Source organism: Diadema setosum, chromosome 7 (assembly GCF_964275005.1).
Source record: "Diadema setosum chromosome 7, eeDiaSeto1, whole genome shotgun sequence".
NCBI classification, from domain to species: Eukaryota; Metazoa; Echinodermata; class Echinoidea; order Diadematoida; family Diadematidae; genus Diadema; species Diadema setosum.
Genome location: NC_092691.1, coordinates 13,193,403 through 13,212,317, shown reverse-complemented (window position 1 = coordinate 13,212,317; position 18,915 = coordinate 13,193,403). Strand labels below are relative to the sequence as shown.

The 18,915-nt window shown below is 37.3% G+C and overlaps 1 protein-coding gene across 1 annotated transcript in view; it reads right to left on the bottom strand.

Moving 5' to 3' along the window:
- Positions 1–18,915, bottom strand: part of LOC140231065 (pregnancy zone protein-like) — a 148,399-nt gene that overhangs the window by 15,411 nt on the left and 114,073 nt on the right. The window lies entirely within an intron of this gene.

Sequence of the window (18,915 nt, the reverse complement as noted above, 5' to 3'; positions counted from 1 at the left end):
TACAAAAAGATTCCTGAACATTTTCATATCTCCTGTCTAGCTGTGAATGCTTCATTTGGATTTCTTCTTACCTGAAATAATCTTGCATATTTTGCTAACAAAAATGTGCATCATCTCTATACCGGCATACACTGTATCATCACATTTACTTCACTTTCACTGAGCATCAACTACACATGTAGAATCACTGCACACACACACACACACACACACACACACACACACACACACACAAAGTGATCTCATCAGAAACTAGAAAAGCACTTCGAGTTTGAATAGCACAGACCTCTAAAAAGCAGCTCATTTCCACTCATACATGTACACGCATGCTGAAAATCATTCAATTTCAAGTCTTATGTTTACGTCATCAGCTTCCAGCTGTGCTGGGCCTAGCCCCAAGCAGAGCACGTGCTTAATTTTTTTAGTGGCATAAAAAAAAAAAAAAAAGATATATATATATATATATATATATATATATATATATATATATATATATATATATATATATGCAAACCTCAAATACGTAGTTTAAACTCCCAAGTTCACTGACCCTATATTCCAAATCTACAAAATCTTTGAAAAAGTCATAAACATTCCTTGATCATGACCAAAATTTAATAATCTGTTCCTTGTGTCATTATCAATGTTTCCTGCACGTTTCATCCAAATTGATTCACAACATTTTGAGTTATTTTGCATATATATACAGACAAACAAACACCAATTAAAACATTTATCACCTCCTTGGTGGAGATACTGAAATACATCCTCTTCAGGTTCATATCAAGAGCAACAATCTGCATGAAAGTTTAATACACAGACACATTATGCTTGCAGCTCACATTTTTCACAGACTATTTACTGATTATGGACCATGCAAGGATGTTGAAGATATCACATTACACGTATTAAAGAAATATACCCACTAACATTTGAACTTTACTTAAGTATTACAGTCACACGTATGTTTTCATAAGAAGGAAAATATTCTTAAATTAAAAAAAAAAAAGATCCCATTTAAGACCATATAACACACAGAAAGGAGCTCTTCTATGATTGAATGTGCTATACTCAGTATGCAGCACAACACATGCATCAATAACTTTGATTCTAAACAATCAAAGGTATTAACGATGGCACAATATGCAAGACATTGTGGGTACAGGTGTACCTTAGACAGTGCTGCATCTCCACTACCATTACTACCTTAAAACTGTGCATCATTTGTTTTTAAAATGGGTCTATGAACTTAATATCAGCTAATAAAACTTATGTATTCCAATACAATAAAAGTGCAGATAATTGTGTGAATCAGAGTGATTTTTTTGGAGCAGCTGAGAAATCAGTAACCTGCCAGAGGATAAAACACATCTGGACTGCTTTCTGCTGTGACACACTTTTTGCACTTCCCTGCATATAAGTGGAAAAGTAAAGACAGCATATTCAACTCAATTCGTATCATATCAGCATATTTGATTGGCTACAATTATGACATAAACTAAATTGATATCATGCAAATAGAAATAAATTTTCTTCCTTAATACTTTGACATAAACGATATCTTTAGTGGAAGATTGTAAACTAATTCAGCTATATAACGTCCAACACAACAACTGGAACAAACACTTCCACTAAGATGCTCGCTAATAACAAATTTTTCCCACAAAACAAATGAATTAGCAAATGCATTCTTGTGAGAAAAAAAAAAATAGACAAAGCAAAAAGGAAAGAAAATATGACAAATATATAAATCTTTGACTCTTGAAAAGATATCTGCTTCTCCATGACACGATAGCGACAATGTATGACAAGACATAGAAGGGAAGGTAAATATTGCTGTCAGGGCAAACAAACAGAGAGGTGGAAGGGACAGTGGTAGCAAACACATGCCGCCCACATCACCATACATCACCAGCATGAGCAGAGAGTTATGGGGCAGGTAAGGGGTCAGATCACACCGATCCTTCAAGACTCAAGTCATCAAAGATAACCTCCCATCAACTTGACAATGATGGAATAGTCAATCCTCCAGGTTGTATGTTGTGTTGTTTTTTTTCAAAATGAGTCAGATGGTGGTAACTTGTGCCAAAGCCATCTGACATACATGTATCACCAGAAAAATTGTAGATTGAAATAGAAGTACTTAGTTTTTCACTTTAGAGCATAAAGTTTGCTGTGATATTTTTTTTTTTCAAAATCAATGCTCAACATAAAAAGACATCAAAATATTTGTCCCCTGACTTTAACTCTTACTCCTGAAGCTACAGGAGGAAAAAAAAATTAGTTGCAGTGAGCATTGCAAATGGAAAGTTACTTCTCCCCATTTGTTGTGACACATTTTTAACTGAGAGAATAAATCTATTTAGTATTAATCCTCTTATAACCAGAGATTCACCAACAGAGGTGCATTTATCAACTTACTTCAGGTGCAAAATACCAGTTTTCAGACAACTTTCAGGAAGTTTTGGGCTGTTAATAAATGCAAAGCTGTTTTGATTATGGGGTCACTATATTTAACGTTTTTCAAATGCCAAAAAAAAAAAGAAGGTGTGATCACAAACGCATTTCTGTCAGAAATGAATTTCTGTAGAGTTGATTTAATAATGCAGTCATTTTGAAACATGTTTATAGCTTGCCACTGCCAACTACACATCTCCGCTCCTCAGGTCAAGCTGTGCAATTGAGCTGCGCAGTGACAAGGCCTCCTAACGGACTCATGACAGAGTTGATAAGCGTGACAACTTGAGGAACGTGCTCCAAAAGGCATTTAAAACATGAGAAAGTTGATAAATGCAACCAACATCATGTTTTCTTAATAGAGTATTGGACTGTAATCAGAGGATTTCTGATGACAATTGCATGCTTAATTGTACAACTCGGTGATGATAATAATGATAGAGGGTATTTATAATGCCCTTTACCACTCAATTTGAGTGCTCAAAGGGCATGAAAATCTCTCACAGCATTAAAAGAGAAAAAGAAATAATGAAAAAAAGCAAGCATTTCAAAATTGAGAGTGAACAATAAGTGTCAAACAGGTGTTGAGTTTGGCATCTACTGTACAAAGTGGACATTTTTTTTTTTCTCAGTGTGGAAATTTTTTCACATTTTGCCTGACCATAAACTAGCACAAAAATAGGAGCATGTAGGCCTATCAGTCCACTACAGGGGTATAATGTAATGTGTAATTCCGTGGAATTAAAAACATGGGAAACTCATCTTACCCAGGCCAGCTGGGCACGAAAAATTACTCACTGTAAAATATCCACTTTCACAGTATTTGGCACAAAACAAGCACTTGATTTCCTCATTATATTTGTAATTTGTGAAGGTTTCAGCTTTCATCTCAAACATTGACACCCTTCCTATCATCATACTACAGTCTGTAGGGTTTGCAATACTTGCAATCAAAACTGTAATAATATAAAGTTAATTTCCAACTATATTGCAGGCCTCCTCATGTACCTCACACACAATGTGGAATTTCAATATTCACATCTAATCTAAATTATCATACAACAGAGTTTGGTAAACTTTTCAGATGACAAAAGGCGAAAAATCCCCCTCCCTTTCACAAAATGTTTTGATGTCAAAAGTGTCAAAGATATTTATCATTCTGGGAGAGGAATATACATGCAGTGTAAACACTACTTAGTATATTATAAAACAAAAACAAAAAACAAATCTGCCCACTGTTCACGTTTCACAAATGCACAAGTCTAGAAAAAAAATGATTCATGTATCACAGAAGAAAAAAAAAGTATTGTTTAAGGTTGTGTTGTGTCTTACAGGAACATTTGCATATTCTTCTTCATGAAAAGAGCAGTCCACCTTCTGGTGCTCAGAGTTGCAAATTTCTGAAGTACAAATGTGTGTATGACACCATGTTCCTTTAGCTGTGTGTCGGGGCTTTTGGTCAGATGCTACTTTGGCCAACTATTGTAGATTTGAGGGGACACAGAATTTCAAGCTTGAATCTACGAATGGCAGAAATTTGCACATAACACGTACAATCTAACGTCAGCATTGCCACTGCGAAAGCTTCCTAATTATGCATGGTGTAACAAAAACAAAACTGCAAACTTTATTGTCAGAAAATGATGGAAATTATTTGAATCTCACACTGCAAGAGGAAATTATGTACAACTCAAAGCCTCACCATTTACTAAGTGTGAAATACATTTCTCTAAAAAGTAACACTACTTACCTTGGGCATGAACAAGAAGCAAACATGCCACAAGTATGATCCCTATCCGAGCAGAAAACATTCTCGGCTGGATACTTGAAAACGCCTCACAAGTCAGTGATACGAGACAGCCCCCCAAGAAGCTATGAGGAAGGGCTGAAAGCTTAATTAGTATTGACAACTGCAAGAGACAGTCCCATCAAAGCCCATGCGAAGTTGTGCTCCTCTGTACTTCCCAACTTTGTTCTCAGTTACAAACCCATTTGCTGGCACAGACTTCGCAGCAGACTCTTTATATATGCCAGCCAGCCAGCAACAATGCACTGGTAGCTCTACCTGTGGTTAATGGACAACCAAGCTCCAATCTCTGAGCTGAGTAAAGATAGACAAACAGACAGACCAGAGACCAAGGGCTAGCAATAGACTGCATGTGAGACTTGAATGGAACAATAACAGCAGGGTGTCAGGTGCGGAGCTGGGAGGGAGGATGTGGTTTACGAATAGACCATTGTTGTGTACAGACTGAAAGACTGACTGAAAGAGGTGTGGCCAATTACACACAGACACAGACACATAAACACATTAGTTTCACATTCACAATTAGATTACAAGTTTCTTGGACCCTCGGAAAGGGAATATTTTAACCCATCCAAGACTAAGCGCAGTTGTTGAACTTCCAAGAAACAAAGTAGCCTGAGATGTTGAGACTATTCTCCATGTGGTGACAGACTTTTAGACTGATGCTGATTGGGCGAAGGCTGGCATCTTTGTTTACCCTCCCCTGGTTGACACTCCCACTCTATCTTTTGTTTGTGGCCACTAGCTGAACTTTGTGGACCCTGAAAGATGTGGGGGACCAGAATGCGTGGATAAATACTGCTATTGTTTTCTATCATAGCCAGGTCTCTCTTTCTTCTCCTCTTGCTTTGGTTCTTAGAAATTATAAGGAGCTAGTCACTATCGAAGACAGTTCATTGTCTGACACCATGACCAGTCCAGTTCAAGCTATCTCCAATATGGGCAGAGCAGGGATTACCACTCCCCTTTCAAAACTTCTTCTTTTTTCCAAGAGTTCAACAACTTCCTTTGTATCGGTGTTTCTTTACTCACTGCTTGGTCTACTCAAAGGCAGGGTGTAATCCTTCTCTAAAACTTGACCATTTAAACCTTTAATCGTTCTTGATGATGCTGCACTGCTGCAATCTTCAGAAATCTCCCTAATTGCATTTCTTTGTACTTCCATCCCACAATACTGATACACAAAGACATTTGTCTACAGGGGGTGGTGGTACAGATAATGAATTTCTGCATGTCATACAGAAGAAAACAGGCTCTTGCTGGTGCTGAAGCATTTGCAAAACCTATAACATCTAATATCAAAGCATCGAAAACATTTCTGTTATCAATATAGCTCTTTGAAATTATGCATTATGCTATGAGAAATATCACATTTCTGATGAGATGTCTGTAAAATAGATAAATGCAAATAGTTAAAAAATTGTAAAACAAACAACAACACAGACATAATGTCCAAAATTATGCTGCATTTCTGTTATCAATATAGCTCTTTGAAATTATGCATTATGCTATGAGAAATATCACATTTCTGATGAGATGTCTGTAAAATAGATAAATGCAAATAGTTAAAAAATTGTAAAACAAACAACAACACAGACATAATGTCCAAAATTATGCTGCAGGCTGGATCAAAGCAACCAATGGAGATCTATAATGCAATTCAGTTTATGTCTCCCTATCACATATAGATATAAACTTTTTGCCCTGAGCAGCTGGGCCTATATGCTGGCTGTAGCTACATGTAAATGAATGAGGTGATCTTTCTCACCCATACACAACACATGGAGGTCAAGCGGAATCACACTTTCAAAGTTCACTTAATACCCATTTCCAGTAATGCGGAGTTACTGTGCAGCACACATGGGCAGAGCATATTGTACCGTACAATGTATTAAGTCTGAAATGCACTATATAAATGCTATTATTAGTAGTAGTATTATGTGGTAATCTCACCTAATTTCTCCTTTTTATCATGACTAAAACATCCTAAACTTGGTTGTTGCTTGAATAATGCCTGACTTTTCTCTTGATTTTCATAAATGCCGTATGTGTAACAGTTTACGAAGTGCTATGCTACTCTTTTTTCAAGTGAACATATTCAAGTAACAGAGTTAAATCACAAGGAAATAGAAGTTTAATCAAAATTGATATTGCATTATGAAAACAAAAGAATTGGATTGTTTCCCTTGTTTTCACAGAGCACCGACATTGGTCCAAACCACACATAGATTTAAAGGGTGTGTACACTTCTGGTCGAGGTGAGGATTTAGCTTTTAACGTTTTGCGAGATATTCAGAAACCACTCTATGAGATGTCAGAGAGCATGCAATTCTAAGGGGTATCAAAAGTTTATTTGATGAAAATCGGTTTGGAAATGGCTGAGATATACAAAAACAAAGTGAAACAAAGAGATCCTAATAAAAGGCGTGGCCTGTAGTCTTTTATCATTATCACTTTTTTGGATATCTCAGCCATTTGAAAACCAATTTTCATCAAATAAACATTGAATCCTTCTGAAAATTACATGCTCTTTCATATTTCATAAGAGGTTTCTCATTATCTCACTTATGAATGTTCAAAACATGAATCCCCACCTCAACCAGTACTGTACAGCCCCTTTAAGATGGAGTGACAATGTCATCTTCCATTGGTTTGCACACAAAATATAGAAATTAATTGCTTGCTCAATGATTAGGCAAGTACAAACCATTTATTCTAAAAATTATAATTATTACAACAAAATGATAGCTTGCTGGAAAAGGGATAACATTATGATTTTAATTTCACAGACCAAATTTAGTGAGGATATGGGAGACATGTTAGGTGATGACCTCATCTCTTTGTCTTGATGAAAATGTTAAACAAAATTAGAATAAATCAAATAAAAGCCAATCACTAATACTATAGCCTATACGACAGTAACTATCTTTCCAATATCAATATTCTGTTGAAACATGTGAAACATACACAAACTTACTGTATCTATATGATATGCCACTACTATTCTCTTTCTGTCACATCTAATTGAAACACAAAGGCCAAAATTCACGAAGGTGGTACAAATATGGTTGCAATCAATGCAATCAATATCTCTGTTTTCTTTAATATGAATATATGCAAAAATTTGAATTCTCACTACCTTCTTAATTTTGATGAAATAATTGATCTGATTTTTATTCTATTTACCATCAGTCAAGTTAAATATAGGATGGAATTTCAATGTAATGTTCACTTTCTCCATATGGCATCATCAGATTTACTGCTTCACATGAATGGCAGGCAATGAATGAAGCTTTAGGGCAAATAGTGTATACGCCAAATATTTCGCGAGGTTTTCATTTTCATGAATTTCGCGAGTCAGGTGCTATTTATTCGTGAAATCAAAGACATGTGAAAATACCGAGTCTGATCCCGATGTGAATGTGACGTAAGCAAGTACACTTCTCCGTTCAGTACAGGACTCCACGATCGCGAATTTAACCACTCGCGAAATTGTCAGGAATTCCTGATTCGCAAAAATTTAGACTCGCAAAATATATGCATATACAGTAGACACAAAGAGATACAGAAGAGACAGCTGAGGAAGTTTATTATGGAAGAACAAAGGTGAAAAGAGAGGGAAAAGTAGAGTACACTGAGAAGCATGATAGACAGAGAAGAGGAGAAAATGAGAGAATGAAATTAGGATGCACTGAGGGAAAAGATCACAAATAAAAGAGTACTACATTGATTTATTAGTCACAATTGTGAACAGCAATCTTAAAACATCGGCTTGACCTTTCACCCTAAGCCACACTAACTTAAAGAATGATATGCGGTAGGCTGGCATTTTGATGTTTCTTACTATAAGTTTATCATTTGGAAGGAAGTGGCATAAGAATTGTCAAATAAATCTAAGCAAAAACATGGAAGCTTTCCTGTGTCAGACAATACATCTTGTAATTAAATCAGCTTGATAAGAAAATTTGCAAGGCATGCACAGGAAGGCAATTTCCTGGTTTCAAAACCAAGCAGACCTCAACAATTATCTTTTTCACTTCACAATATAGATTGCAAAATAGCAAAGAACAGCCTTCTCATTGTACTCTTTAAAACACAACTGACATTGATTTTGCTCTGACATCACAGCAGCTTCCTGGAAACGGATATGATGTGAATACATGGCCATGGAAATGAATGTGATAGAAAAAAACAAACAAACCATAAAGCAGATCGGTTACAGGATCTCCACACTTGGACTGAGTGAGCTTATAACAGGTTTATCAGACTACAAGCCTTTACAACTTATTTGGTTGTAAGCCAATCAGTCTCCTCACAGATATCACACTATGTACGTCTAGGTTGACAAGCTACCCAAACAAGGAGGTAATGTTGTTTCCAGCATTTCTTTGTTTGTCAGCAGTATTACTCAATAAGATAAAAACAGATTTTCTTAAAATTTTCAGGATAGGTACACTGAACAAATGTATGTTGCGATAACAGCTCAGAAAGATTAGTTTATGATGGTGATAAGGATCATGATCGGTGAATTTCTTCAATTGTAATGAAAAATATAATTGTCTGGCATTGTTAACTCTATGGCTTTGGTTGAGGTTTGTGCTATCAGAGTGCTTACTCATTTCTACTTCATTTATTTTCCCTTTTCAAAATTCATTTTCTCTTTCTGACCTATGAACTCCATTGCTATTTCAAACATTTGATAATTTTATACATCCAGGGCTGAAAAGTCACGTGGTACTTTTTGTTTATATTCATGATTGTGGTTGCCTACAAATAAAAGCCAATCCCTACTACTATATAGCCTATACGACAGTTACTATCTATCCAATATCAATATTTAATTGAAACATGTGAAACTTAAACAAACTTATTGTACCTACATAATATTCCTTAATCTATATTCTTTCTGGTCAGTTTATTCTGTCTTTATTTATATAATATTCCATTACAGTTCTCTTTCTGTCACATCTAATTGGAACACAAAGGCCAAAATTCACAAAGGTGGTACAATCTTTGTCCATGGTTTAAACCATGGACCAAAGACCGAAGTTTTGTATGGGGCGCTACGTGTTGCATGGCCTATTTCGTTACGAAATCAGCCATTTCGTCAACGAAATGTACATTTCATGAGATGGGCCATGCGACACTTGGCGCCCCATACAAAACTACGGTCTCTGTCCATGGTTTAAACCACGGACAAAGATTGTTCCACCTTTGTGAATTCGGGTCAAAGTGTTCTGTGTGTTTGATAAACCCTTCCTTTACACAAGCTCTAAACTTTCCTTACACCATTGTATACTTTTTCATCACCATTTACTAATCCCTACAAAATAAACCTAGCTGTGAAGCTGGCATACTAACTTAGGTATAGCTTTGTGCTGGACCAGTCCACCTGGAAGGCTAATGTAACGCAAAAAGATTTACTGAGAATGGTGGGTAATCTCTAATCATTGATAATAACACATCTGTGCCTGTCGACAAAGAAAGCAATCCAGTGTGCCTGTCAATCAGTGGAAAAAACACCATGAAGGTCATTTTCAATGGTAGAACATATTCATATGCATATTATTCCTGATAGTAAAATGTGATACACAGTGGTTGACAATAGCTTTTACTGCATATCTAATCATTAGATGAATCAGTAATATATTACTTTGAATGAAATTATTTCATGATTTTTTAATTTCATTTTAAACAGATTATTTATCAAGTAAAAGTAAAAACAACAAAAGTTGAGGAGCAAATGTTTCCACTAAGGGCATAGGACCTACCTAGCTCTGCTGATAGGAGGAACTTCTACCCCATTCACATGAAATAGTTACTGACATTGGGATAACAATGTAAACATCTTATCAAATAATCAGCTTCCCACCTCCCCATTCTCAGTAAACCTAAAATTCACCAGCAAGCAATGCAGTTTAAATCTCTGATCTGTGCATGCCTTAAGAATGATCAAGGCATGATCCTGGGCACCATCACCCATGGCCTAGAATGTGAGCTGAATCATAATCTTTTGTGCCATTCACACACACACATTGCGAGGGTTTTAAACAAGATCAAGTTGTTGAAAAAGTGATACTTGATGATGTTTTTTATTGTGCCGCCACAAACAAAAATCATTGGGTTTGGCATCTCATTGTAAAAAGCAATATTTGAAAAAAATATATGAACGAGCCTCCCATTGCACTAGAAGGAGCTTTAAGCCATTATGTGTTGCTTGGATTTTTTATTTTTTATTTTTCTTAGCATGGCAGTCTTATTTACTGACTGGCACCAGTATGACGAGTCAAGTGTCTGATTAGACTCTTGACACGAAACCTTGATGACTGTTATACAGACCCAGATCTATGTGATAGGTAAAAAGTTTTGTAAACTTCAGATCCTCTGTTAAGTACATCTATGTACAAAGGGGCACTATTGTTATCATGCCTGTACACATGACTGTAGTGCTGTCTGTTACAAATGTGTATATCTGAGATATTGAGGCAACATCCATTACAGTGGATGGATAATCTTGCACCTAATATGTTACAGATTGTTTTTTATACATGTCTGTAAACTGTTTACAAACACTGGATTTTAGTAAACAATTCCATCATTTTTCAGAAGTCATGGCACTTTCCATTATAATGTTTGACCATTATATACGATAAGAGACTATGATATGATATACACGATGTAAGCACCATTGATCAGGAATTATCAATATTTTGAAGACTCACCTACATCAAGTTGTACATCAAGTTACTAACCATATATGCACTCTTGGCGATTTCACTTTTTGGGGCAGAAATATAATCATTATTTACATTCAATGTCAAAACATGTGCTATTTGATGAAAAAAAAATTTAAATCAAGAAACATGATTTCCACAAAAGGGTCACATGGTCCTTTGATGAATAGAGTTTGTCTGTAGCTGCCTGGAGATGTGGTTCCCTAGTTGCTCCTGCAACAATTGCTCCCATGTAATACCTGCACACTAAGCCAGACATAAAACATACCCACAAACATAGCCCTAGCCTTAATCCTAATCCTCACATTAAAACAAGAGACCCGCGGGTCTAGCGCTCACCTGAGTATCGCAAGTTCACCTTTCACGCAGTCACTAATCTAAATTATTCACAGCTCTACTAAAATTTGACCAGGCTTCTCAAGTAGAAGATGAAAATGTACAATAAGGGCCGAAATTTTTAAAGATTCCTTCATTTGGGGGGATTGGGGGCCCCCTGGGGCCCTCTGGGTGGGGCATGGTGCCCATTTTGATAAATTGAGATCCTGACCCCCTAGGGATGCTACCTGCCAAGTTTGACGAAAATCCATCATGAGGTTTTCAGGAAGAAGATGAAAATGTACAATTCAGGCCCCCATTTGGACCTTCCCAACCCCCCCCCCCCTGCCCCCAAGAGGGGCACCCCTGGATTTGCTATGAACAAACTTGAAACTACAGTCATTAATGTACTCACTCATAGTATTATCTTAGCTCTATAACTTCTGATTCTAGAGAAGATTTTTAAAGATTCCTTCATTTTGGGGGGTTTGGCCCCGCTGGGGCCCCTGGGTGGGGCATGGTGCCCATTTTAACAAATTGAGATCCTAACACCCTAGGGATACTACCTGCCAAGTTTGGTGAAAATTGGTCATGGGGTTCTCAAGAAGAAGATGAAAATGTATAATTTAGGCCCCATTAGGACCCCTCCCCACCCCCCTCCCCTGGGTCCCAAGGGGGGTACCCCTGATTCTGCCATGAACAAACTTGAAACTACAGTCATCAATGTACTAACTCATAGTATTAACTTAGCTCTATCACTTCTGGTTCTAGAGAAGAAGATTTTTACAGATTCCTTAATTTTGGGGGGTTTGGGCCCCCCTGGGGGCCCCCTGGGTGGGGCATGGTGCCCATTTTAACAAATTAAGTTCCTAACCCCCTAGGGATGCTACCTGCCAAGTTTGATGAAAATCGGTCTTGGGGTTTTCAAGAAGAAGATAAAAATGTAAAAGTTTACGCACGACGGACGACGCACGACGGACGACGCACGACGGATGACGCACGACGGACGCCGGACGAAGGGCGATCGCAATAGCTCACTTGAGCCTTTGGCTCAGGTGAGCTAATAAACCTAAACCCTAACCCTAATTGTAATCCTCACATTAAACTACACCTAAAACCCTGTAGCTTTAAGTCCTTGGAGAAAAGGCAGTCCACAGCATTGTTGCAGGAGCAAATGTTACACTTGTGTATGTCACCAAAGATGTATCCTTTGGCTTGGTAGTGTTATACACTTGATAAAACTGCTTTAATCCCTAGATATTTTCCTCTTTTTTTAATGATAAATCACAGAGAACTAAATCACAAAAGATTTGAAGGAGGTGAAAAAAAAAAAGAACCCAAGCATTGTTCGGTGGGAAAAGGGGATGTATTGTGAGGAAATGAGTACAACAAATGCACAATTACAGACACTGACATCTGATATAGAACAGACAAGACATTGCTGGTAAAGCAACCTAATCATGATTTGCCGTACAAAGGAAACTGGTTAATACCAAATCATCAAGGCTATTTTGCATTCTATGGATATAACATGAGTTTGCCATCATTTATCCTTGATCAGCTGGTGTGGAATGCCTTCTCATCTGATATCGTTCACTGGAATAGATTTACATTGTGCCATTCAATGTCATATTACCCATGACACATGATTGTTCCTGTTATAGGCATTGCATAAAATCAGGCAGAGTAAAAGGTTGTACAATGTAAATTGTAGAATGACCCAAACTGTATAGATCTACAGTTGTACAAGCGTGTACATTTTACCACAAAGTTTAGCCTGTGTTATGAAATCCAGTTATGGCATAAATTTCACACCAAGACGCTTCATAAATGAAATTAACCCATATTTTTGGTAAAAGAAATTTCTTTCTCTATATATTCTTGCACAATCTGACATGTTCCCATCACATATTGTTGCTAGTCCCACACAAATCGCAAAATATGCAGCAGAATATGTACATTAAAAGGCACTCTCCAAGTGCTAACACACACAGAAAGTACTCAACTACATGTAGATTGTAGCTTGCTTGCTCTCTATTCTGGCAAGTATTATAATGGTTATATACACTGTATAAACCTGTTGAGGACAGACTGACTTTGCTACAGCACCTACAACTGTATTTCTCATAGACGTTTGTCTGAGTATACTCGTGACTTGTCCTCAATGGTTTAATCTAATAATAATACATGTATCAATTATTTCATTATTATTATTACTATTGTCATTATCTTGTGTGATCTTGTTAAATTCAGAAAAAAAAAAACCCACAGAGTTGTATTACATTTGCCTTGTACATCTATGATATGAACATGAACAGCATACATTGTATCTAATGTCAAGAGTACAGACTCAGGTGTACCAAGATGTGCTGGCTGGGTATGAGGGAAAGATAGAAATTGCTCTGGTCTATGGGATCAAATAATTGACATAATGATTAAATTCTCAAACATAGTTAATACACACACACACACACACACACACACACACACACACACACACACAAATGAGTAAAACAAAAGAAATTTACAGGAGAAAGTACCAAAGAATGGCTGTTAACCAAATATCTGACTCATCATAAACTCTCAACCATTTACCATCCCCCTGCAAATCTATTGTTATTCTAACTTATCAGCCACACACCATCTCAAAAACAAATCATTAGAAAACTCCCTTGCACCATAAAAATGAACAACTCTGTCCTGTGAAGGCTGCCATATTGACTTGACACATACATATCATGGCATAAATGATTGGTTTCCAATAATTCTCCCTCCCAGTGCGTTCTTAGAACTCGCTCTAAGTGAATTTCCTCTTCACTAGCCACACCATATCTTGAAGTTGAACTATGTTCTTATTCTGATTCTTATATGCAACTCCAATGTGTCATGATACTGGTTCAGAATCGATCAACTTTGTGTGAATCACATGGGGGGGGGGGGGGGGATGCAACTGTCCATGGGATTTGAAAAGAAACAGACATTTACCAAGGTTAGCTGACATGAAACCAGATGTTGAAGGAAGCACATAGGACGGAAATCAGGTGATTACATGGATGTCTGTCACTCGCCAAGCTTGAATACACAAGCTGGATCACTCTGGAATTAAAGACCCCATAGTGTGGGGATTCATTGGCCCAAATTCACGAAGGTGGTTCAAATAAAACCATTGTTTAAACCATGGACAAAAACCATGGAGCGCCAAGTGTGGCATGGAATATTTCGTTACGAAATCAGTCATTCCATCGGTGAAATGATTATTTTGTAACGAAATGACAGCATTTTGTAACTAAATGAACATTTCGTCCACGAAATGATAATTTCGTTAACGAAACAGTCATTTTGTCGACGAAATGACCAATTTTTCGACGAAATGACCAATTTTGTAATGAAATATTCCGTGCGACACTTGGCGCTTCATGGTTTTTGTCCATGGTTTAAACCATGGTTTCATTTGTATCACCTTCGTGAATTTGGGCCAATGAGTGGAGAACTGTGTACAGCTGTATTACTGATCTCATACCCCTTTCATAAACTCAATTATGCGGATAATATCCGCATCATTTGGTCGTAAAATCGGAGCGGGGGAAGAATTATCCGCTTTCTTTCGACCCTTCTAGTATCCGCATAATAGCAGCATCGGGACCAGATTTGGAGTTTGTGAACGCAAATCCAAAGTTATGCGGATAATTGCCGGGGTGCGGTCAAAACGTCACCTGTCTTTCCCGCAGGAGGGACGTGTGCAGTCACCATGACGATTATCCGCCTTTTTCAGGACGGGTGCTCATAAAAATAATGCGGATAATTTTCAGAGTTTGCGAACGCATTTTTTATTGAAATGTTTGCATAATTCTTAGGCGGATAATTGGAGGATGAGTTTATGAAAGGGGTATCAGTGTAAAGGGGCTGATTTCACTGAGCACACAAATAATTTGCACAGGACGGAAATGTCGAAAAAACAGCAAAGTCCAATATTTGGAAAAGTTTTTCTCCAAATGTGCTCTGACAATGGAGCCAAAAACCATTCTCGAGCAGTTTGTGCAAAGTTCTCACAACGTATGAGCAAATGTTGTGTGTCGCTAAAGTATGACCAGTCACGTTCATGAAGAACACGCAACCTGAATGCGAACAATGTATTTTCCAATAATCATGGAAGAAATTTTTCCAAGGAGAGTTGATAGCTGCCTTGAGTTGAAGTTTTTCTCTTTCCTGTATTTTTCCTTTCTCTCCCTTTCATTTTTCTGTTGTGTGTGCGCGCCAACTTCTCTCTGAGGACCTAAATGTCTACCCCCAAAGCATTTGATTTTCTGCAGGTTTCACAACACATTATCTGAATTTTTAAACGTAAGTCTATTTTGGCATAGTTTAGAGTTATTTCAAGTGTATTCTGTGACTTTTACCAAAAATTTTTTTCACTATGCTGGTTTTTAAATTTCGTTGCTATATATAGCTGTTTGATGTGTATATGTGTGTTATGATTTGTAGAAAACCTATTAACACGTGTGAAATGAAATGAAGTCAAAATTATGAAGTCAGACATCTCGACCAAGGGTGCAGATTTGCCCTCATACATGTGCCAAACATTCGTGAGAATGTCTTAAAAGGTATACGAACAGTTCGTGGATAAGTTGTAAAATGATCGCAAGAATTTCATGGATTTTGCGAAATATAACGAGAGACATTCTCCAAATTGGCGAGATCTATTTGGGGTTTCATGAAAATTTTGCGAGCGTTGCGCACATCTTGCGAAGGTCTTGCATATTTGACAAGGCTTTCCAGACATTCTGGAAAACAAATCACAAGCTAATCATGATCCAGTGAGCCGAAAATGTTTGTAAGAAATTTCACAAGTTTTTGAAATCACTGCTGAACTAAAACCGACATCCACAAACAGTTGACGACGCTTAAGAATCCCCATGAAGGTTTGGCGATCTTGTGCAGAGTAAAATGCAAATGTTTGACTTTGCAATTTATTCGACATTCACATCTTTCACAAGTCGTTCGCTTGCCCCATGGATTTAGCCCCTACGTAAGTACACATACAACCAAAGAATCTTGGACTGAGCTTGCACTTCACATGGGTGACAGGTGTTATTTGTCATTTCGAAAGTACCCTGGTGCGCAGCTATTGAAGACGAGGCGTTTCAAACTGACCATCCATGTTTTCCCACTCTACTGGGTCTTTAAGCATGAAAATTAAAAGCAGAGGATGTCTGGCTTTTAAATCACTTGAGGTAAACATACCCAATTCAAATGAGAACAATTCAAGGTACAACGTAATCAACAGGAACTATCAGCTTCACACCCGGCACACGTCTGCCTATCTATTGAGCGTGGTCAAACATGAGCTTGTAATACATCAGTATACTTTAAATTAGTAAGTTTTATAGATGCTCCTGGTTTCTTGTTTCAAGGCAAATATATTTCACAAGTACATGCACTCTTGTGAATAAAAAAGATCCAGAAGTTTGCCATACTGAAAGCAGTCCATAAGTCTAGACAAAGACATTTTGGCCATGAGTAGAGTCACGTTGGCATTGCTGATATCACATGCCAAAACCAGACTTCCTCTCTTTCATTTTTTCATCATGAGCAGATGTAATGTTTATCGTTCTAAACTACTTGGTCATGTTTCCTGTTTTTCAAGGATAAATAGACATCATCTTTTTATTCTTTGGAACAGGGCCCTCTGGTAGAACAGTGTCAACACTTAAGAAGCTACCCTGGATAAAGAAGACCAAGGTTTATTATATTATTATAACAAACACTTTAAAAGATTTAACTGTCTAAGCCTAAATGGCAAGCAGGGAAATAAGCACTGATTGGTCAAAAGTTTAATATAAATGACAGGAAATTTCAAGTGTAAACATATATCTGCAAGTTTACCATCACTGCCTTTAATCTTGCATTAAAGCTATTTAAGAAACTGTAATGGGAAGTTGAGCTTCATTAGAATATCAACAAATAGATATTAAGCCATTGCAACTGATTGACACAATTGCCCTGCATCGACGTAAATAAGCACTGAATTGATCAGTGTTTTAGTAGTAGCCATGATAAAAAATCATGGGCGTACATACTCGAGCGGGACTCGAACCCACGACCTCCTGATCACCGGAGAGGCGTCATCTCCACTAGACCACCGAGCTTTCGCCCGACAGCAAGTGTTGGTTCTAATCCTTATAGCATGCAGCGGGTACTGCGTAATTATTCAAATTCATGAAATTCTTCTGTCGAGATGCTTTCATTGCAACTGATTGACAAATTGCCCTCCATTGATGTAAATAAGCACTGAATTGATCAGTGTTTTAGTAGTAGCCATGATAAAAAAATCATGGGCGTACATACTCGAGCGGGACTCGAACCCACGACCTCCTGATCACCGGACAGGCGTCATCTCCACCAGACCACCGAGCTTTCGCCCGACAGCAAGTGTTGGTTCTAATCCTAATCAGTTGCAACAAAAGCATCTCGACAGAAGAATTTCATGAATTTGGATATTAAGCCATCTGATGTAAAGCTCAAAGGAGCAAGTACATGTACATGTAGGTTCACTGAATTGTCCAATGTGCACATAAATCCTTGCTTGTATTCACTGATATCTTCTAAACAATCATATCTACATTTCACTCTTTAATTCTTGCCAAGGACACTGTGGTTTTCTTCACTCTTCCTACCAGACATAGGAGGCTATTCCCCACAAAATTTTAAATATATACAAAAACATAAATTCTCTCTCTGATATACATACATACATGTACATATAATGCATATAACCCAAGCTGTCCATGTTTAGCTGTGAAATCTCATAACCTGACCAGGTTTTATTGTCCACACACAGTAAGAGAATAGGTGTCTCTGAAGGCAATCTTAGTATCACACAAGAACAAAATATCAGCAGTATATACACTAGCTGTAAATAATGCCTAAAAAGCATGCTTGAATCATGTGAATTATGTGAAATAAATCATGTTGGGTCGCATGATTGGCAGCTTGTAGTGACATGGCTTGATGAGCAGATGTTCCCCTCACAAATGGTGTGTAGGTGTGTGTGTGTGTGTGTGTGTCTGTGTGTGTAGTACCTTAACCCATTAAACCCCAGAAAACAAATTTTGTATGTATTTTGGTGCCATACCTTTTCAGTATGTTTTCAGTTCTTTGTTAATGCAACATAAAGTAACAGTTATTTTTCATTTAAACCTCATTTTGCTCATTCATGGAGTTTTATTTTAGCGAACTTCATAGTCATATGCTACTCATAAATTTAACAACATGCGAAAATTTTAACTCTGTTCCAACATGAATGGGAAATGCACATACGTTGCTCTGTTCATTACTGTACTCCACAATTATTAATTTAAATGCACTCATGAAATTGTTGGACAGTCGCGATTCACAAAAACTTAGACTCACTAAATATATGGTGTATACAGAAATCAACTATCCACACTCTTGTGTTAGGAAGAACTGAAATGTTGACCTTCCATAACCTTGCGACACTGATAACTTGTTTTGAAAAATGACAGCAGACTTTATTACAAAATGATAGTCATTGAGGATCCCCCTTAACTTTGAAGACACAGACAAGGGAAAGATTTATGTGGT